A 24560-nucleotide genomic window follows, 5' to 3' on the forward strand; every position below is an offset into this window, starting at 1 on the left:
GTAACCAGGATGAATTACATAGCTATGCCAGGCTACTTAATTAAAAAAGTAGTTTCTGGGGGAAAGGGGGGAGTGTTGTTATTGGAAGACATTGTAAATGGGGCTTACTTTACTTCTTTGGAAGTAAGCCAACAACCCAAGGCATGGGTCTTCAATTCAATTTCATTTAAAAGACAGGAAACAAAAGGGTTTGCAATTGATTAACATAAATAAATCCAGCAATATCTGTCCATTAATTACCATTTCAGCTGCCTTTTTCAACATGTTTTGTATCCACAGAGCCACACTTCTGACAATGTGTTGTATTCTTTATGAGGGTATTTACAAAATAGTTGTTCATTACAACATCATTTTTGTTAGTGGAGAACGGTAATGTTAATTCAACACAGCAAACTCCACAACTCCTTTTTGTATCAAGTGCTCAAAGGCATATCTATCAAATCCTGTACTGTATCATGCGGTATGGCAACCCATAAGGATCATATTTTATAAATATCCCTAAAGATTTACTAAAAAAAACAAAGGATAATCAATCAGTCTATCTATAAATCGCATATGATGCCCAGGATTTGAAATGCTTTGTAGTAACATAATTTTTTAAAATCTTAAATCTTAAAAAGTACTGAACTCTTATTAGGTAAAATTAAAGTTAATATTTCTTTATCCCAGTAGTGTTGTCAGGAATTCAGAAAAGGGTGGGCCTAAATTTGTCACAAGTAGGCCTAATACAATTAGGATGCATTATTGCAAGGATTAATAAAATAACAGTGGGAGGTCGAGCTTTTAGTTACAGGGCCCCTAAACTGTGGAATGGTCTGCCTGCTACTATAAGAGATGCCCCTTCGGTCTCAGCTTTTAAATCCCAGCTGAAGACTCGCTACTTCAGTTTAGCATATCCTGACTAGAGCTGCTGATTAACTGTACATACTGCAACTCTGTTGTTAGTCATTAGCACTAAAACATAAGTAACATAATAATTATAATTTGTTACTAACCCTCACCTATTCTGTTTCTCTTCTTGGTACTCAAATGTGGCACTTGGTGCCATGTTGTTTTGCCTGCCTAAGGTAAAGTCATCCCTGATGGAGGATTGCAGGAATTGTGGGGTAGAGGGGTCCTTTCATCGGATTGGCTGGCCCAGCGCTGTTTCAGCTGTGGAATGGCCAAATGGGGGAGGCAGCTTGATGGCTGAGGTCTCCTGGACTCGGAACAAATCCAAATCATATTATGTGATATCATCTATTGTTAAATTCTGGTCCGTACTTGTAAAATTTATATTTATATACTGTAGTTAGGATTTGTTCTGTTCTGTGTATTGTATTGTATTGATCCCCTTCTTTTTGACACCTACAGTACTGCACGCCCAACCTACCTGGAAAGGGGTCTCTCTTTGAACTGCCTTTCCCAAGGTTTCTTCCATTTTTTCCCTACAAAGGTTTTTTTGGGAGTTTTTCCTTGTCTTCTCAGAGAGTCAAGGCTGGGGGACTGTCAAGAGGCAGGGCCTGTAAAAGCCCATTGCGGCACTTCTTGTGTGCTTTTGGGCTATACAAAAATAAAACGTATTGTATTGTATTGTATTTATTACTATAATACATACAATCATATAAAAATTATTCTTGTTAACATGAATTTAAATCCACAAATGCTACAGATAGATTTCCTACTGTTTAACAATTTGTATGACATAAATGCCCTTCACCAGGCACAAACTCCAAATAACATGTTATTTGACCTGTAGCATTATATAACAGCAAACAGTCTGATTCCTGTTTTGCCATTCCTAGTCATTTGTGTACTCACACCTCATGTATGTGTTTCCAGTTCCTGAAAACACAAGTAAATCTGTGCTCAATTAGATTATTATGAATACGGCAAATCAGATTGTTCAGTATCCTGTATTCCATCCATGTACTGTTATCTGTTATATCAGTGAGCCATAAAGCTGTGCACCTTACTATCTATAACAGAAGCTGGAAACTTTATATACCAATTGAGTTTGTGGCTCGTGAATATCAAACAAATTTTTGACCTTGTTGCTCCTTTAACATTTGTTGGCTGGGTGTAGATTTTCCAGCACAGAAGTAACATCATTAGTAGCAAACTTATAGCTAAAGTGAATGCCCTTAGCGTCAGGGTTTTCGCTTGCCATTGGGGCATCACCAAAATTCAAGACATCAGACTCTGTTACGTTTTGCAAATTTATTTGTTTCCTTTTGCAAATAAAACATAAAAGGATTGTTTGTCAAAACATAGTTCCCATTTCCCTCTAACAAGACCTACCCCAACTAGTAACTTTAGTAACCTACAAGAAGATGGCCTCCTCTTAGCATCACATGTTTTGAGTGGCAGTGATTGCTAACATTAAAATTAAGTCTTATTTTCTAAACCTATTTATGCAGATATACTCAGTATAATAGCTATCCAGAGTTAAGAGTTAAATTATTTCTTTTAGTGAAAAAGTTAACGCTAGTGATTTTGCTGTGTAAGTTTATAATCAACTGATTTTAATTAAGGGAAATTCATGCTAAAATTCACATATTTCATTTGACATTGAGAAAAAAAAAGAAAAGCTAAAATCCCTGGACAGTAGTGTGGTTGGATATGGAATAAAAATTAGAAAGACTAAAATTTCCTTATGCTTAATTAACAAACAATTTATAGTTCAGAACTTGAATTTTATGTGTGTCAGAGAAGGGGATTCCTCCCCACAGTAACAACAAATAGGGGGTGGATTTTAGTGTAGAGTTTATATACAATGAACTGAGTATCATGGACTACTTGATTCATCTTTCCTTGTGCACATATAAAATGTATTCATTTCTGGCACCTACTTCCATTGATCCTAAAATGGACATACTGGTTAAAAATAGGATTGGAGGTTTGACCCACAACTGTAGCCTTGTTCATTACACTCAAAAAATGAACGTAAAGCCTCTGTTAATTTATTGGTACTATACAGTTAGGTTCATAAATATTTGGACAGAGACAACTTTTTTCTAATTTTGGTTTTGTACATTACCACAATAAATTTTAAATGAAACAACTCAGATGCAGTTGAAGTGCAGACTTTCAGCTTTAATTCAGTGGGGTGAACAAAACAATTGCATTAAAATGTGAGGCAACTAACGCATTTTTTAACACAATCCCTTCATTTCAGGGGCTCAAAAGTAATTGAACAATTGACTCAAAGGCTATTTCATGGGCAGGTGTGGGTAAGTCCGTCGTTATGTCATTATCAATTAAGCAGATAAAAGGCCTGGAGTTGATTTGAGGTGTGGTACTTGCATGTGAAAGATTTTGCTGTGAACAGACAACATGCGGTCAAAGGAGCTCTCCATGCCAGTGAAAGAAGCCATCCTTAAGCTGCGAAAACAGAAAAAACCCATCCAAGAAATTGCTACAATATTACGAGTGGCAAAATCTACAGTTTGGTACATCCTGAGAAAGAAAGCAAACACTGGTGAACTCAGCAACGCAAAAAGACCTGGACGTCCATGGAAGCCAACAGTGGTGGATGATCGCAGAATCATTTCCATGGTGAAGACAAACCCCTTCACAGCAGCCAACCAAGTGAACAACACTCTCTGGGGGGTAGGCGTATCGATATCCAAGTCTACCATAAAGAGAAGACTGCATGAGGGTGCACTGCAAGGTGCAAGCCACTCATAAGCTTCAAGAATAGAAAGGCTAGATTGTACTTTGCTAAAGAACATCTAAAAAAGCCAGCACAGTTCTGGAAAAACATTCTTTGGACAGATGAAACCAAGATCAACCTCTACCAGAATGATGGCAAGAAAAAAGTATGGAGAAGGCGTGGAACAGCTCATTATCCAAAGCATACCACATCATCTGTAAAATACGGTGGAGGCAGTGTGATGGCTTGGGCGTGCATGGCTGCCAGTGGCACTGGGACACTAGTGTTTATTGATGATGTGACACAGGACAGAAGCAGCCAAATGAATTCTGAGGTGTTCAGAGACATACTGTCTGATCAAATACACCTAAATCCAGTCAAATTGATTGGGCGGCGTTTCATGATACAGATGGACAATGACCCAAAACATACAGCCAAAGCAACCCAGGATTTTATTAAAGCAAAGAAGTGGAAAATTCTTGAATGACCAAGGCAGTCACCTGATCTTAACCCAATTGAACATGCATTTCACTTGTTGAAGATTAAACTTCGGACAGAAAGGCCCACAAACAAACAGCAACTGAAAGCCGCTGCAGTAAAGGCCTGGCAGAGCATTAAAAAGGAGGAAACCCAGCATCTGGTGATGTCCATGAGTTCAAGACTTCAGGCTGTCATTGCCAGCAAAGGGTTTTCAACCAAGTATTAGAAATGAACATTTTATTTCCAGTTATTTAATTTGTCCAATTACTTTTGAGCCCCTGAAATGAAGGGATTGTGTTAAAAAAATACTTTAGTTGCCTCACATTTTTATGCAATCATTTTGTTCACCAGTACTGAATTAAAGCTGAAAGTCTGCACTTCAACTACATCTGAGTTGTTTCATTTAAAATTAATTGTAGTAATGTACAGAACCAAAATTAGAAAAAAGTTGTCTCTGTCCAAATATTTATGGACCTAACTGTATATGATGCTATATTAAAAGGCAACAATCTAGCCATCATTTCAATGCAATTCTACAAGTTGGAATGAGTGTAACTGACAATGGATGGGTCAAATTATTGAATTCTCAAAGTATGTCAGAATTGTACCCATTTTATAAATGGATAAAAGCGTTAGTAACAAAAAGCTTTTTTGCCTTGAAAATGCATTAGAATGTTTATGCTTCTTGAGGTGCAACTACATCTGCTTATCTCTCTCAATCTCTCCTGTGCACTGGACTCTCAAAAATGGTGAAAGTGTGAAGCCTCCAAAACAGACCTGAAACCCAGCTGGCCTGCCCAAAAATAAGTATCATGTCAGGAGAGCCTGATCCTGGGAAACTGGGAGGCGATGGGCTACCAGGCCCCAAATAAACAAATTGTACAAAGTGCTTAGAAATGTTGTAAAACATTGAAATATCTTACTGTGGAGAGGAAACTGTAAAAACTACGGGATGTAAAATTGATCCAAAACAAGATTCTTTATAAAAAAAAGGTTAATTTAACAAAATAATTAAAAGCTTGCAAGAGCAAAAAAAAGCAAAAGGAGTTGCCAACAAGGAAATCTGAAGGCAAGCAAGCCCAAAAACAAACTCCTAAATCAGAATCCTTAAACTGAGACAAAAAGAGTCAAAGAAGCCAATAAGTACAAAGAAATTAAATATTCCAAAGTATTCATGGTGCTTTTTTTAAATCCATTTTTCAAATAGGCAATACAAGCACAATGATGTAGTACATTTAAAGGTCTAACATACCATCTTCTGTGTCGCTGTTGACGTGTTTTTTTTTTTTTGCACCTTCGCAACTGCATCAGAATGTAAAAAATTTTTATCTTTAACATCTTTCTTCCCTCAACTCACAACACAGCAAAACCAGACTCTGTTTCCTCACCGTGATGATTTCTCATACTGCCGGCTGGTAGAATCCTCAATATTTACATAAAGTACTGTACATGCGCAAGTATAGTCAGTACACTGCTTGCATAGCAGAAGCGTCCACAAGCAGACACACTGAGTAGCATTAAGTACTGTATATCCCCAGCCTTAGATCACATATGCTGGTAGAATTATTGTTGTAGTTGCCCTACCCACAATGAAAAATACCCATTTCCAATTTATAACAGCATTATCTTTTATCCTTTTTGACAGCAAAATAAGCAACATACTAAGAGTGGTCATATCTCTCATGCCAACAAAATGAGTGAGCAACACCTCGGCAAAAGAAAAGAGATGAGCAAGTTGTGTGGAACATGTTCAGGAATGCGGCATCTATTTAGTCAGCATGACTAGAAACGAGCATCCTGGTCCCACCTGGCACATTGTGCCAATCTAAGGTAATCTAATTCAAGGTACTATCCTATACTTTGTACTTGTAGAATGGCAAAAAATAGTGATATCCAAGACAGTGGCAAAGTTCATAAGGAAGTTGTCAGCTAGAATCAAAAGTAAGCCAGTAGGTAGGTCTAGAATGTCATTAGTCAGTTTTCAGAACCATAATTCCACTGATGCAGAATGGTGAGAAGACCCATAAAAGGAGAAAAGGGATTATATTTAAGAGAATCTAGTGTAATAAGTACATTAGTATACTGTAAAATAAATTGACTGTTTGATTTTCAAAGCATAAAGTATATATATAAAAAACTCTATAAAATTCTAAATACAGTATAAAGTAAAGTTAGTGAAGCACATGCTAAAATTATTTAAAATAATCTGGCAAGAAAATATGGCTCCATAGAAAGAATCATCTAATATGTGACATATTTATTTCCTTTGCCTGGCACTCAATTACTCAACAGCATGTGATTTACTCCACTGAAGTATGTCTTTGTTTGTATTTCTTTATTTTTTAATGCTGCAGAAGAATATAAAATGGATTGTAAACAATTGGAGTAGCAAGTTGTAAAACATGTGCTATCTGGCAGATTTAAAATGAGATACAGAAAGTGGCATCTGTACAGAACAAGCTGTGTGCACATTTATAAGTGTCATCTTTTGATAAGATTCAGATTATTTGTGCATTGTAAAAAATGCTCATTCTGATAGGTGGATTAAAACCTTCTTCTAAGTGCCTACCTCAATTTTTTATAAAGCTCAAATAATGGTATCTTCAGATTCTTCAAAACGTAGCATACAAAGCCAACTATACTGTATCAAAGGAAACACAGTGTGTAATCTGCTCTAGTTTGATTTCATTCGCAGCCTGTAAAATAATAATTTTCTGTTGTTCTGCAGATTTCTTTAGTTACTTTTATTTTACTTAAAAGTTAGCCATACCAGTAGTGTATTCCAAACTGAAATTGATTCCAAGTTTTTTTTTTGATAAAATCTAAATGCAAACCATAGCGTTATCAAGCACAACACATTTTCTATTAACCTCTTTTGTTCTTGCTGAACGCTATGTTGTTTTGAAGAATTTCTTTATCTGCCTTAGTCGCTTGCATCTGGCAGTAATTTGTCTAAGGAAATGTGAATCGACTCCTCTAGTAAATGATGCAAGAAACAATTCCTTACTTTTCAGTGAAAAAATTTCAACATAACTGAACTTTATTTGAGATCTGTTGGACATTGGCATGCATTGTTTGTTGGCTTCTAACTTCAATGATTTAAAATGCACTGGTTTTATTAAAGAGTAGCTCATGTGGTAGGATGTAGCTAAGGTATGTTTACTTATATTTTATTGGGCATACGAAGATTAACTTTGGAAGTGCAATTATAGTAATTTTAATGATAAATAGGCATTCTTTATGAATGCCTATTTTTTTAATTGGCTAAAAGGAATCTTAACAAAAAATAATATTTTTAAACTTTTGCCTATGGAAGCATAGTAGCATACTGATTTGTACTTCTGATTCTAGTTTGCACATTTCACTCTTTTTATGAGTTTTGCACAAGTACTCAGACTTTCTTCTCACAAGCTAAAAGAATACACGTTAGGTTAATTGCTGATTACAAACTGGGCCCATGTGGGTGTGTGGGAGAGTGCACCCTTCAGTGAAACTGGCACCACACTCATGGCTGGTTCCTGCCTTGTGCCTGACGCATCTAACAAAGGTTCCCATCCACCTGTAGCACTAAATGGGATTTATCAGATTTGAGAATTTCATATTTGTTTATGGTTGAATAACAAAGCAGTTCTATAACCCCAAATAAAGATATTAACCCTGCTGCTGTTCAGTACCTGCACAGCACCCTTTTTTGTATAAACTTGAATGAAACTGCAGTAGATGTTACTATATTAACTAATTTGAAAACATGCTGATTGTCATTCAAAGAATTAAGTATTTGCTAGAAATGTTTAACAAGCAACACTGCATTGTCTGTCAAATAAAGGACTAAAAGTGAAAAGACTGGTGTTCAAAGATTGAACATTTCTCACTAGTTGATATGATGTAAGCAGTTATGACAGGTTTTAAGGTCACTGAAATGAACATTTTTTTAGGTCTAGAGTTATTAAACTATTATGTGTTAGAAGCCAGTATAATGTCAGCAGTGTCTGGAGTAATTTGTGACAGATGGGTATGAGCAAGAGTGAAAGGGAAGGACCACAGGACGATAGTGAGACCAGCTGTGTTATATGTTTTGCAGATGGTGGCTCTGACTAAAAAATACAGAAGACAGAGCTGGAGGTGCCAGAGTTAAAGATATCAAGATTTGTATTGGGTGTAAACGAGGATGAACAGGATTAGAAATGAGTTCATTAGAAGGTCAGCTCAGGTTGGATGGTTTGGAGACAAAGTCAGAGAGGTGAGATTGCATTGGTTTGGACATGTACAGAGGAGAGATGCTGGGTATACTGGGAAAAGGATGCTAAGGACAGAGCTGCCAGGCAAGAGAACAAGAGGAAGGCCTAAGAGAACATTTATGGATGTGGTGAGAGAGGAAATGCAGGTGAAGGGTGTAACAGTGCAAGATGCAGAGGACAAGAAAATATGGAAAAAGGTGATCTGCTGTGGCAACCCCTAAAGGGAGCAGCCAGAAGAAGAAGAAGAAGCCAGTATAGTCAAGCTAGTTAAAGGATGAAGTATACATTGTTCAGTCTATGAGAAAACTTTCACATTAGCCTTTTGAATTTGTAATCTGTCAACATTTTGTGAATTGCTGCTGACGAATGAGCATTTATACATAAGAAAAAGACAGGAATGAAAAATAATGTATACAGTAGCAACAGAAATGTGATTCACAATTCAAATAATGTTGAGTTTGACTCCATAGATATTGACATTGAATTGTGAAACGCGTTTGCAAGAACCAAGGTTTGTATATAAATAAATGTGATATACTATAAACCATGCTAATTATGCTTCTGTAATTTACAAATAAATTTAAAAAATAATAAACAATGGTTGTTTACAAGGTAAAAATGAATAACCCTGACATATCTTAGTAACAAGCTATGGGTCACAAATCCATTGGCTCATTAGTAAAACCAAAATAACCACGTTGTTAAGTGAAATAATCAAGTAATTAGTGTAGAGTTTTTAAGGTTAAAATTATGAATTCTAAATAGTTAAAACTCACCGTGATATTTTTCATTGATAAAATTCACCAGAACGGTCCTTTATAGAACACAAGATATGAATACTTTGCCCTGCTAGATGCCCATAACTATTCAGAGAACACAGTTTAGATATATTTTGAAATACTGAGATGCCACCTCAATGTACAAATCATATACAGCACAAATAAAAATGCCAGAGATTCAGGCTTGAAGGATAAATTTGGTAATTTTCAAGTTGAAGTTGCCACGTGAAACTGCCCCAAAGTTAAGAATTTTCTATAAATTAAAAAAATATATTTCTTTACAGTGGAGGTTATCGAATACCAAGTTCAAGACAGTTGTTGAGTATTGATTTGCATCTCGCGGTTACACACACATTATAAAATTGCTTTAACATGGCATTTTAGAACAAAAAAAAAATATTCTGAGATTCATCGATTTTAAAAGAAGATCAGTTATGCACACCATCTCGTTTGTCTTCTTCTGGGATGTGATTTTCTTTTGCAAGACCAAATCACAGTACACTTTTTGAGACACTTTGTTGGTTTTGTTTTTATTTACTTCCAGATTTATGTGAGTACTAACACAAGCAAATACAAAATGTATCCTTACAACGAGAAACATAGTACCAGGAATATATGATAAAATTATTATTTCCAGATCCCTTTTGTTGTCACTAGTATGTGTCAGAAACACAGAAGGCACATTTTCTTATATCAAAATTTATGCAGCTTCATTGGTAAGTTTTTAGGCTTTTATGTTTCAGTGCTGCCCCATGCCCCAATAGCCTCCATTGTAAAGCGCCAGTTTTTAAATGTTTTTAAATTTATAAATAATACTTAAGAACACAGTTTTGCATGGCAAATGAACACTGTATATACCATGTTGGTGAAGAACTTTGAATTGAAAAATATTGTACTTATCCTTTAAAGTATACTGCTATAATTTGATCCTATGACATAGTTTGTTCTGGTGATTTCAGTTTTTCCAAAATACCCTCAGAAGTTATACTTGGACAACTGCTGAAATCTGTCCACAGTGTATTTTATAAGAGGCTATTGCCTTCTACAGAAGTAAATCCTTGATACCATGAAGGATTCTGGCTCCAGGCAGTCTTGACTTTAAAAATGGATACATAAATGAAGAATATTAATTCCTGCCTGAAGGTAAGATGCGTTACCCCAAAGCCTTTTGCTAAAATTGTCAAAGATCCCTCTCTATATGCTGCCATGAAAGATCAATAATTACAGTACTATACTAGTTGGGTGTCTTTTGTTTCATGTTTTAATGTGTAAAATCATTTAAGTACTGATAGTTTGTTAACCTTGAACTTTGAAAAGAAACAATTAATGTTAAACTGAATTTTAAATGTATTAATTAGTACTAGTAAACCCTACATAGCAGCGATTGTTTTGTGTGATCAATATCTCCATCACAATTAACTCCCATTCTATAATAGGAACATGTCCTTGAATACTTCCCTCCGAGTATTCAGCAAGATACAACTATTTTTGCTGCTCAGATCAAAGGAGAAATTGTTTTGCTCAAGAAAAATTAAAGTTGTTAACACATTTGTAGAATCAGCTTCTGTAATGCTTTACTCAGGGGTTGCTCAAACAGTTCTATTTTCAATCCATAGTTAATCCAAATAACACATCATGGATCATTGTAAAAGTGTCCATGTAAATGCTGTTTTTAAGTCTTCTTCTTGCAGTTAAGTTTAGACCAGATTTCAATATTCTGCTAATAATATGTGTGTGTATGTATGTGTATATATATATATATATATATATATATATATATATATATATATATATATATATATATATACAGTATATAGTACCTGCCAAATAATACAAAGAGTACATGGCATGTGTTTTGCCCTAATTGGGGCTCATCAGGTGCAGGGATCGAAAGCCTCAAAAGTTGTACCACTGCGGCTGTTTTGCTTACTTGACAGGGTGTAGATCGGAATTCTACATGTAAAGGTCTGATCACAATATCAGATCGTGATCACACCTATGAATGTAATGTTCAGATCTACACCCTGTCAAGTACCCAGATATCACATTGTGATCAGACCCATTCGTTTAATTATAAAGAATAAAATTTAAGAATGAAAGAGATTAAACGTGATATTAGAATCAGATGGGAAGTTGGACAAGGTTTGCTTATGTGGCCTGTATTGCAACCAAAAACCAGATGATCCCTGCTGGTCAAGTTAAAGGTGAACCTAATTGACTAATGTGACCAATTGGAGTTTTTATGGTAACAGTGTTTTTTTTTTAGCAGCACGCTCAACACATTTATGTTCTACTCCATTTGTTGTATAGGACTATGAACATGTCATGAAATTTTTTTTTTTCTTTCAGGAAGACGTTATAGTAAATTGCTTTGCTTTCCTTGCTCAGTTGTGCTTAAAATCTGCTGCAGTCCTAAATTTTCCTTCATCATACTAAACTAAAGTTTACAAGATTGTACTCTTGTGAGAGAATTATACAATAACAACATTTTTTTATATTGTGCATTCCAGTACAAGGTATAATTAAAGGTGCTTTGCAGATGATAGTAACTGGAAAGAATAATCAAATAAAGTAATTACACTAAATGTCAGATGGTGAAGAAAAACACTCCAGAAGACAAAAAAACCTCTGGTGATTCCATAAGTAGAAGCCCCTCTAAGTTGGGAATTCTATCATATATCTAAGATAGATATCCAGAAAGGATACTATGCAATATATATATACTGAATATACTGTGCAAACACAATAGGTGTATGATTGGGAAATGCTATTGAAAAATAAATCAATACTAATATTTATTTTCTTTTGAGGAAATGACTTATTTTTTGTTCCATTTATATACTAGAAAAGTGCACATTTTTTAAACTTTAAAGACATTTTAAATGTATTGTAATTACATTTTACTCATTTAATAATTGCACTGTTTTTACCAGGGCCACGCAAAGACCTTTTGGAGTATGGGCATGGAAAGTTATCCACCTACTCAAAATGCATCTGTTAGATCTATGAGACACAATACGGTATGTGGGTTACAAAGCGTAGACACTGCCAAATTACTGCATGCCCTTTATTAACACATCTTTATGTTTGCCGCCTACATTTTATTTTTTTCTTTCAAAGCAAATTATCAATAAAAAAAGCTGTCAAGGAATCACAAAAATTATAACAAGTGAATATAAATTTTTAAAAATTGTGTTTTGCATAGCAGGAAATGCTGCTGATGTCATAATAAATATTCAAAATAGTATGGATGCTTATTTTAACAGATATATTTACTGCTCTTACTTTTTTGTTTTTTTTCTGTAAAGAGTATAATTTCTTTTGACAGCCCAAAAGGAAGCGCAGAGGTCAAGTGTTTTCTTTGAACTGGCTTATGTCTGTTGGCTTGTGTGTGCCTCTGCATAAGTGTTTATTAAAATGAGCCAGCAATACCTCAACAGTGGATTCAAGCCAATCCGCCATTGCTGCATAGGTCAACTTCGGATAAAAGCAAGTGTGAAATAAAAAACAAAAATAGAAAGAAATGATTGAAGGTATTTGTGGAAAGCTGTTGATCATTGTTTGATTAGTGACACAAATAAATAACCGGCAGAAATTAACTTCTTATTAGATACGCATCCTGCATAATTTTGCACAGTACTACACTGCAAACCATTTAAAAGTTAAATACTGTTACATGTATTGCAATATGTAATTTTTTATTGAAATATCAGTTTAAGTTTATGTTCAAGATTTCAGATTTGTATATTAATTTGGATGGATGGATGGTTGTACTTGTTTCCAGCATCTTCATGTAAACTGATCATTTTTAGAAAAATGTCCAGGAGATACTGTATGTTGGGCTGTGTTTTCAGTAACAGTAAGTGATTGGGCATCAGTGCTTCCAAGTCATTCGGATCATCATTGTTGATGATTGATTCAACTTCACACATTACCATTCGGAGAATTTTGTCATCCAGTGTTTGTTGATTGAATATTGAATTTAGAATCTTTCTTATGCTTCTAATTTGTCTTTCTCAAACTCCACCATGATGAGAAGCTAATGGTGGATTGAAAATCCATTTGATTTCTTGATTCATTATGACATTGCAGGTTTTTAACTGCTTCACGTAGCTCACTTTCTGCTCTGATAAAGTTTGTTCCATTATCTGAGCACATTATTTTAACTTGTCCTCCTCTGCAAATAAATCGATGTATAGCGTTGATTCAAGAATCAGTGTCCAGTCTCTGTGCAATCTGTGTGCACAGCTTGGATTGTTAGACAAGTAAAAGTTACTCCATACCTCTTGACTAAACTTCTTCTTTTAACTTGAAAAGGTCCAAAATAATGAAGTCCAAAGTTAGCAAAAGGTGGTTGGTCAGATAACAAAAGTAAATCCGCTATTTTTTGCTCATCTGTTTTTGCATTGTATCTTCTGCAGGATTTTCCTGATAATTGAGCTAACCTGAGGCATCCAATATTTATGTTGTAACTTTGCAAGCATATAATTGCACCCAGTATGTCAGATGTCTTTGTGAATGTGCTGCAATATGAGAGAAATAATGTGTGAATATTTGTGGAGAATTGCAGGATGTTTAGCTTCTTTTGGCATTGCAGTCTGTTGAGTTTGCCTCCGACTCCCAGGAATCCATCTTGTATGATGTGGTCCCTTAGTTAAGAGAAGATATGTGACGGTGCCATATCCATCTTCACTACATCTTCATCTACAAAATGGTACATTTGTGCTGACTTTATGGTTCCAAACCATGCAGGTTTGATTCATCTGTTCACATTGTAGTTTGCGTAGCAATTGTAAGTTATCCATCCATTTTTTCCATTTCTGAACATGCTTGACTTCTACTTCTTCATCCCATCCATAATTTTCTTTGCACGAGTCTTTTAAGATAAGCTTTGCCAGCAATATAGTTGGTGCAAGGAATCTAAGTGCTCATAAACTGAACTGACTACAGACAGATTACCACGCCTTTTTGCGGGCTTATGTTGTAACTTTATTTGAAATTTGAAATTGTCCATTTTGGTGCTCCAATGGACACCCAGGGCACATTCTGTTTGGAGCAAACTATGGCTCAAGTCTAATGTTAGACATATATTGTCCTTGTTTTTGTGCTTTAAACAACTCAAGCTCCCAAATCCTTTGTAGCATTGCATCAAGCTCTTTCATTTAAAGCATGTCTGATGGTGAAAGTGTAGATAGCACAGCATTTGGCTGTGATGAAAGAAAGTGTTCTTTTTTTCAAATATATTTCAAAAGTACTTCAGCCTTATATCATGTGAAGTATGTGTTTTAAAAAGCATATAAATTTGAACAAAACATATTTGAGTTATGACACCATCCTGCAAATGTTAATCTTTGGATATTTTGCATCTTTGGTTTTTGTACTGTTGTATCAAGGTTTATTGCATATATTCAAGTGCTTTGATTACCTTTTAAAACTGCAGTGAAAACATCATAACCATGAAGGATAGTGATTCTCATTAAGTATTTACTTATGGGACTAATAGAGCAATAATTACTTTAACATACATTTCAAAAATTCATAACATACATTCCATTGTAGTATCCATTGTTGAAAATTTTCATTAAGGATCAATATGCTTTATTATTAGTTTTAGTGCTTTTAGCTATGAAATGCCTACGCCTGGAGCAACTTTAAAAAGGCACTATTTACTTTGTTAGAGAGGTCGCTTGACCTTCTCACTTGCTTTGTTTTGAGTTACTGTGAGTCAAGCTGTGAGACATTGTCATCATGTTCTCTGAGGAAGCAATCAGGCAGATTTTGTTTTAAGGATGCAAGTGCTGACAGAAGACCAAACAAACTGCGTATAGGAACTTTTCCTATGTTAGTGAGGTGCAAGCTCTCAAGCTAGTGCATGAAACATATAAGTAGTCAAATGGCATTTAGAAGTATTAGGGTCCTTCAATACCTTAGGCAATAAGATTAAAATTCCATATACTATGATATTAGTTCGTTTGAGCACTAAAGGGGCTTAAGAAATGATTGTTGAAAGTTAAGGACTTTTTCCTGAACATGTGCTGTGACGTAAGCAGTGGCTTGGCCTCTGTCAGACCACTGTGTAGCTGCGTGCCATGACTTGACAGTGCTGTGTTCTTATATTGGTGTGCACATTTGTATTTAATTCAGCCAGCATTTGGGTTTATATGCCTTGTTATTGGTTTTAGAACTATTGATTATTAAAAGAAGTTGCTTGACATCTTTTTAAGTGGCTTAGTGAGGCACTATTAATTACAGGCCGTTGCTTTTGTTTTTAATATGGCCTGTTTACTTGCTTTTCACTTGCCTTGTTTTTTAAGAAATAAGGACGCTGTGTTTTTGAGGGAACTGAAGAAACAAGTTTTTGTTTTGGGACATGGCTACTCTGCTGGGCCCTTTGACTCACCAGAGTCTAAACAAGTTTTTTGGAAAAACCTTCAACGCCCCCAAACTTTAAATGAACTGACACACTAGCATATAAACACTTTAAAGATATAAACATATTAGCATTTAAATTTATATATTATGAACATTTCAGATGATAAGATTAAAAGCAAGCTGTATTGTGTTAGATAGATTGAATTATACAGAAGCTTTAAGAATTGATTATCAAGGTTAGCCCCTGTATCAGTAAGTCAGATCATATGTGGTTGCGCGTCACTGGCTGATGACGCTGCCTGCCTTTGCTCTCAGGCTGTAACATTGGCCCATATACATACATGCTAGATAGCATTTAAGTTTCTATGTCAATGCTTTCTCATGAATTAATATCTTAATCAATCAAGGTAAAACAACACGTACTATATCAGCTGGCTTTGAGAAATATAAAAATTTAAGGATTCATTAATAAAGGCTTTAGCAATATGCTTGCTGACTCAAGGCCTCTCACCTGCTTCCAGCTGCAGCAGCTTAGCCCTTATCAGTAAAGCTGTGTGCTGCACTTACCAGCACAGCTGCCAATGATTCTATTCTTACTGGACGCTGGTGCAACAAGCAAGCATTAATTGAACAGTTCGGTTTTTCATATGTAGGTCATCCTGGTTCCAACTTAATAATGAGGGCTGGTCAATTAAAAGGCCTCCAATTTTTATTAGCTCAACATTGGGAATGTGAGGAATATAAAACAAGATCAGATGATGGTCATCTCTGGGCCAGGCAGCAAGTACGACCTTCGAGTCCTAATGATTGTTATGAAAAGATTGATTATTATTAGGTGAAAGAAGTTTACAAGGCGAGGTGATTGTTATGAAAACAGGTAAAGCACAAGGTCATTATTATGAAAGATAACATGTAAAGTGAATGACAAGAATTATGTACGAAATGGGATGTTTTGTTGATTAAAACTGACATAAAAACAAAGAGCACCCGAACCACCGGGCTCCTTTCATGAACTGAGACGGCTTTATGTGCTCTGCAATTGTTTTCTATTCTATGCAATAAAGTCTTAAATTCTGAAGATTTCTCCACAACACCATCTGTTGTAGAGATCTTCAAACTCAGTTCTGGGGACTCCATGTTAGTGTTTTTTTTTTTACTTCTGCCAGATTCACAGTTAGTGTTATTTTACATAGAAGGATCTGGCTGCAGTCCTCTAGTGGCAGACCCCTGTGATGTCTTTGAAGGACTACCTCTTTTTCCATTGTCCTGATAATTTGCTTTTTTCTGTTTAGTTTGTTCCCTTAACTGTATTCGAATAATCTCAATTAAAAATGAGCAGAGCAGACACCCAGGTAAAAAGCCCTGAATGCTGAAAGGCTAGAACTACTTCATCATCAGATCCTCTATCATGCTAATTATTAAATAATGCATTAAATAACAAAAAAAACAGTAAAATCACAATAAAAACGATGATAATGATAATGGTAAAAATATACAAAACCAATTAAAAAAAACACTAAATTATTTCTATGTATCATACAGAGAAAAGCCAAGAAAAATGACACCTTTTATTGGCTAACTAAAAAGATTACAATATGCAAGCTTTCGAGGCAATTCATGCCCCTTCTTCACGCAAGATGTAAGATGTAATCTTGCCTGAAGAAGGGGCCTGAGTTGCCTCGAAAGCTTGCATATTGTAATCTTTTTAGTTAGCCAATAAAAGGTGTCATTTTGCTTGGCTTTTCTCTACATTCATAATGGCTAACACGGTACAACACCCTAGTACTATGTATCATACATAAACTTAGTCCATTCAAATAAAACTTTACCAAATTTAGATTTGTACAATTTCTACACTGGCACCAAAACATAGAAATTGGGAAATAATTAATTTAACAGAAGTTGGATGAGAAAAAAAAAAAACTACAGTCACTCTAGAAGTGTGACTAAAAACCACTGATCTATTGTTAAAAACATGTAAGAATCAATCAGAACCATTTATGTTTTTCATACCTTGTGACTGTGCTAGATCTTGGTATTTTTAAAATATTACACAATGCTGAAAAAAACAAAGTTACTTCAATCTAGACTTGTTAATATATGAGTTTTTTAAAAAAAATTTTACTTCAATCGTAATTTGCTTGTTAAATGCAACTGAAATTTAGGATCAACCTAGAATTGACATGTAGCAAATTAAAAATAAAGACACAGATATCTGATGTAATATGTGTATTTATAGCATGTAAAAAGAACAGGATTACTTCATTTTTAATGCTCATTCTGGTGAAATACAGAAAACACCTTTATAATGTGGTATTTATATGCATAGAATGTACTTCTGTTCCAACGGACCTGTCGTAAGTTGCTCTGGATGCAAATATACATTAACCGATAAAGGAGTTCAGCATGTTTGCATTACCCCTTCATCAAAGCCAGGGCAGATCACTACAGCACGTGCAGTGAACACCGGTTACAATGTGATAACTTAAAGTAGCATGTGATCGCATTCACTTTCTTTCTTCCCTCATACTGCTTGATCATCTTCATTTTTGTGTTGAGATCAATTGCCTTTTTTTTCCTGTAACTGTAAGACAAATGTAACTGAACATAATTGAAACTGCTGCAGGTAATAAACTGATATTGAGATGAATAAGTCATAGCATATGGAGCTGGCATGGCGAAAACTGTCATTTGCCTGTGAGATATGGTACCGGTCGTAAGTTGAATGGTTGTAAGACGCATTCAACCTAGACCTTAGTGTTAACATTTTTCATTACACTATGCAATGCATTTGTCTCTGTTATATGCTTTTCGTTATGGGATTTGTAAAAGCAATGTTAATGTTTGTTGTGCGCCATCTATTGGAATGACAAATGCAATTTATTTTATTACTAAAAATGTTTCTGATGCATCAATTTTTGGAATGACAGAGACATTGCAACTGGATGGACAGACAGACAGACACTTATCCTTTTTATTAAGGTGGATAGGCAGTCTGTGCTACACGTAAAGACGGTTATTCTTTGTTGTCCAGATTTGTGATCTGATCCAGGTGTGATCTGTAAATGCTGTGCTGAATCATGATGCTAATATCAGCAAGAAAAAGGGGAATTACTTACTTCTATTATTGAACCTTTGGCTGACACCTTTATTCAAGATGACTTATAAATTTAAAATGCAGCATATGTTAGCCTAACGTTTTCTACTATTGGAACACAGGCAGATTAAGTGGCTTCCTCAGTCATGTATTAACTATGAAAATGTGACAGATTCTATACATTTTATGCAATTTTTAATAAAATGTATCTGTTACATTCCTAATACTTACATTAACACTAAAACAAAATACCTATACATGAAGAAAGCAAAAAACGTTTCACACATTTTTAGTAGAACTTGTATAGGATGGCATAGTGTAATAATGATCCAATCCTGCAAACCTAGAAATTTTAAGTCACATTTCTTCATTTGACATGGCCTTTCTATCATATCAGATGCAGATTCTACACCATCCAATTATCAATCTTACAGCTGCTCCAGTGTACAATTATATTTGTGTCTGTACAGTATGCATTTAAAAATGAACCCAAAGAGCTTTAAAGAAACACAACATACTAAATGAACATTTAAGTAAAAGTAACTTTGCAAAATGAAATATTGCAATGTAGTATAGACAAAAAATATTTAGGCCTACATTGTTGCTTGGTAAACAGTAATGGTTTTCCTAAGACCTCAAGTACAATGCGTAAGTGAAATCTAACTTAATATTATTTAAAAGGAGTATAATTATTTTTAGCAATCCAAAAATAATATCACATTACAATACAGAGTCAAATGGTCCACATAAAATTTTACCTAAAGGAAAAATAATGAGCTTTACCAGTTAAAGAAGATGAACAAAACAGTTTTATAACAGTAAGTGCAATACTATATCTAAAATTATTTATTAAAGGAATGACATAAGTATTTCTTAAACAGAGTGCTAAAAGTTAACAAAAATGAAAACACACATTTCATTAAATTTATAAATTTCACATTCCTTTTTTATTCCATACTACAATTAAATACTACATTGTTTGGCAAATTATTGGGTACATTTAAAAGGCTGAATAAAACAAAAATGTAAATTTATATTAAAGGCATTGTGATAATAATCTAGGCAAATTCAGTGCATGACTGGTATTAGTAAATGTTTTTCTTTTTTTTCCTGCCAGCATACAGCATTAAACAGGCTGTGATACTGAACTTCTTTGGCCATAAAGTAATTGTTCTAAAAAAGCACAACCCATCATTTAATGTGATCTCCATGTGATGTTTTAAATTGGATATAGGAATAATTGAGCCTGAGATTTTGCCTGAAAATGAACTCACAGCTGCTAACCTGATTTCCTACACAGAAAAGTGACAACACAGCTGTTGTCAATGCACTATCCAGAATGTAGAAGAAATTAAGCAGTTCTCATCTGCACTCTAAATTTCAAAGCCCCAAGAAGTGATGTTAAAAAATTTGACAACAATCATGAAAATTAGAGTGAGCGTTGAGTTTCATCAATAAATGTTTAATATGCAATTTTCTTTTGTGGATGTTAGCTATAATTCATAGATTTTCAAAAATGATATAGGCAGTATACATAGTATATTATTATTATTATTTTCTGACTTAATCGATCATATTAGAATAAGTAAAACCAAGAACGTTTAAAATTAAGTCATTTCTCTGCAAGGTTCACAGAGCTATTGTATGTGAACATTGTGAGGTAGTTCCTCATGTATGTTGAAATTTCAAAATAAGAAAAATATAAGAGAGGTTAAGTGGTGGTCCAGCGAGCTTATTTTGGAGTAGCATTAAATAATTCTTGCCCAAATCTGAAGATTTGGACTATTTTTTGTAAGAAAAAGTTTACTTTTTTTCTCTGTTGATAACAGACAGTGTTTTCCCACTGAGTTATGGACTACAAGGTAGGATTTTCCTGTTGAGTAGGATAAGTCAACACGTGAGGAAGTTTTTATAGCATGATGGAGTCTCACTTGGAGATTACGTGTAATTGTAAATGCAGTACTGTCTGACAGTTAAGCAAATATTTTACCTCAAAATAGCCTCAGTGCTGAGAATTCTAAAAGCACTGGAAAACAGAGTGGATTTGAGATAATTTTTGTTTAAAGTGATATATGCAATGATCTATGCTGAGATAATTACACACAGGTTGAAAATAATAAATGTTTTAAATGTTTGAATTACATGCTTTATTTGAAACATCTAATTGAGAAGTCTCTTTCCCCTCATTGCCTAAGATCATAGGGGTGTTCACCTTGAAATCAGTTGATAGCATAGTACAGGGGTCCCGAACTCTGGTCCTGGAGGGCCCCAGTGGCTGCAGGTTTTCATTCTAACCCTTTTCTTAATTAGTGACCTGTTTTTTCTGCTAATTAACTTCTTTTGAATTAATTTTAGTTGACTTTTTCTAGAAGACTCTGTCTCCTTAATTGTTTCTTTTTCCTTAATTAGATGCCAAACAATAATGAGATACAAAATAACCCAAAACATGACAAGCAAACTGTGTCCATCATACAGTATCTGAAAATAAAGAAAGATGAAGGTCTCAGGAATGTTGATCTGCTCAGGTCCCCAAAACATTTTAACAGTGCTCTTAGAAAACATCAACAATTTCAGAAATGTATGCTATTGCACAATGAGAGCAGCAACAAGCCATGGAATTAAAGAATGGGTTTAATTAACAACAAGATTCGGCACCTAATTAAGCAACTGGTTGGAGTGAAATTGGTTGGAGTTTTGAGGCCCTGACTTAGTTGGTCTTCTGTTGGCTCACTTAGTTCACATTTAATTTCTGTTTGGGAATGATGACATATAAATGTAAAATGCTCTCAATCGAAAGAGGTGTTCCTCTTGTTAAGTGCTTGCGTGATTATGGTGCACGGTGGTGCGCATGTGCATGTTTTTGTAATAAAAGGCTACTGTGTGACCGTTGTACTTTGACCCTGGTCAAGAAGCTTAAGAGAGTGTTGTTATTCTTCCAACGTCTGTATATTACCCAAGCGTACGCTGTTAATAATTTTCTTGCCATCGCAAGGACATGTAGTCTACATGTCAATAGGTTCTGAGCCCAGGACACGCGTGAGTTAATTGGCAAGAAATTTCGAGTAAGACGGCATGGTGGGTACTGCAGACACACGGGCTACTGGAATTAAAAAGAGAGAACAGGGTAACCGATGGAGTAGGTTAGTGTTCGATGGAGAAGAGAAGAACTATGAACTGTGGGAAACAAAATTTTTGGGCCATCTGCGGTTACAAGGGTTAAAAGAGACGATACTGCATGAGCCAAGTGAAGATGAAGACAGAGAGGAAGACAACAAAAGAAACGGTGAGATGTATGCTGAATTAATACAGTTAGAAGACGATAAGAACCTATCCCTTATTATGCAAGAAGCTGCAGATGATGGCAGAAAAGCACTAAAAATCTTAAGAGACTATTACGCTGGTAAGGGTAAGCCATGAATAATTAGTTTGTACACTGAGTTGACCTCATTACAGAAGGCACATGGAGAAAGCGTAACCGATTATATAATACGCACAGAGAATGCCATTACAGCGCTAAGAAGTGCGGGGGAAACATTAAGTGACAGTCTCTTGATAGCAATGATTTTGAAGGGCCTTCCAGAAACATTTAAGCCGTTTACTGTGTATGTGATGCATAGCGATGAGACTATGACCTTTGCAGACTTTAAAGTAAAATTGAGAAGTTACGAAGACACAGAGAAATACAGTGTTTGTGCATTAGATGATCACATGATGAGAGTACAGATAAAAGAAAGGCCCTGCAGTGCATCAGTACAAAACTGGGCGGATATTATATGCTATAGTTGTGGTCAAAAAGGACATATAGTCAGAGCATGTCTGAAAAAGCGTTGTGGACAGACCCAGTGGTGCAGCTATTGCAAAGGTAAGACGCATAGAAATGCAACATGCCGAAGAAGATGGCAGGACAATGACAATGCAAAGCAGATGGCTGAGGAGGACACCGAATACACATGCTTTCAAGACAAGTGAAAACCTGAGCCAGCCAAGGCTGAAGCTAAAAGGCTTGATGGTCGACACAGGAGCAACATCCCATATCATTACAGACATCAAAAGGTTTAAGACATTTGATGACAAGTTCCAGCTAGGGAGGTACACCATGGAGCTGGCTGATGGAACCAAAACCAAAGGAATCGCGCAACGGAGAGGAGATGTGGAAGTGGAGCTGATTGACAGCAGAGGACAACAGTGCACAGCAACACTCAGAGAAGCGCTGTACATTCCCTCGCACCCACAGGACATTTTCTCAGTGAAAGCAGCAATAGCCAGCAGAGCCAGAGTGATCTTCCAGCAAGACAGAAATTTAATTCAGCTCAAACACAGTAATTCATTTGACATCAAAGAGTATAACAAACTGTATTTTTTAAACACGGTATGTGATGGAAACGATGACAGTTGTAAAAGTTGTCAGGATGTGCAGACATGGCATGAAATTCTTGGCCATTGTAATTATGATGACATATTGAAGCTACAACATGTTGTTGACGGGTTAAAAATCAAGGATAAAAGTGGTACCGTGGTAGCTTTGGAGAAGTTTATTGCTGACAGTGCCTCTTATGGGAAAATCAAATGTGTGCGGTCAGATAATGGTACAGAATTTATGTCTGAAAGCTTTAAATCACTGCTGACCAAAAATGGTATCAGGCATGAAACTTCTGCACCTTACTCACCTCACCAGAATGGTACTGCAGAACGACAGTGGAGAACACTATTTGACATGGCCAGGTGCATGTTAATTGAGAGTAACCTCATCAAAGAGCTATGGAGGTATGCAGTGCAAACAGCAGCGATAATCAGGAATAGGTGCTACTGCAATCACACCAAACAGACACCATACTTTCTGTTGACAGGGAAAAGCCCTAATGTTTCTGGGATGCATAAGTTTGTCAGTATGCTATGCATACAAACAAGACAAAAAGAAGTAAGACAGTAGGTGTGAGAAAGGTATTTTTGTTGGCTATGACAGATATAGCCCAGCCTACAAAGATTACTATCCAGATACTGGCAGGGTACTAAAGCACAGACTTGTGAAATTTATTGAGAAGGGTATGATAGAGCAGAGCACACAAACTGACCGGGAACAGATTGATGACAGTGATGATTATGACCTGAGAAGGGGTAATACTAGGCAGATTAGCAGAATTATTGGTAGTTCTGACATTACTGATGAAGAGCCAGTACAGGTTCATGGAAATCAAACTGGAGCAGATAACCAAGACAATTCACAAACCAATTCCGGTACATGCTATCCCAGCAGAGAGCAAAGGGTAAAAATGCAGTGAGGGGTCGATGGGTATATGCCATTAAGAACAATCCTGATAGTTCTGAGACATACAAAGCAAGGTATGTAGCTAAAGGGTACAATCAGGTGGCAGGAGTAGATTATAAAGAGACTTTTTCTCCAACTGCAAATATGACAAGCATAAGAATTTTGATCCAAATAGCTGCACAGAATGGTATGTTGTTACATCAGATGGATGTAAAAACTGCATACTTGCTTGCACCGATAGACTGTGAAGTGTATATGGAACAGCCAGAAGGATTTGAGGTTGATTCTGAGAAAGGAGAAAAATGAGTATGCAAATTAGAGAAATCATTGTATGGGTTAAAACAGTCAGGCAGGAATTGGTACAAAATGTTACACAATCACATGTGTAAAAATGGATTCATACAAAATCCGGCTGACCATTGTGTGTATACCAAAGAAACTGGACAAAATAACAATCATTATTTGAGTTGACGATTTGATACTAGCTGCAAGTAATGAAGAGGTAATGAAAAATGTAAAAGAAATGCTAACAGAGAAGCTTAGAATGAAAGACCTGGGAAAACTGAAACGTTTCTTAGGAATAAACTTTGAGCAAGGAGATGATTTTGTAAAAATGGACCAAGAGGGGTATATTAACAACATTTTGGGAAGGTTTAACTTAATAGAATATAAAACAAGATCAACACCATGTGAG

This window comes from Erpetoichthys calabaricus, chromosome 2, assembly GCF_900747795.2.
Source record: "Erpetoichthys calabaricus chromosome 2, fErpCal1.3, whole genome shotgun sequence".
Lineage (NCBI taxonomy): Eukaryota > Metazoa > Chordata > Cladistia > Polypteriformes > Polypteridae > Erpetoichthys > Erpetoichthys calabaricus.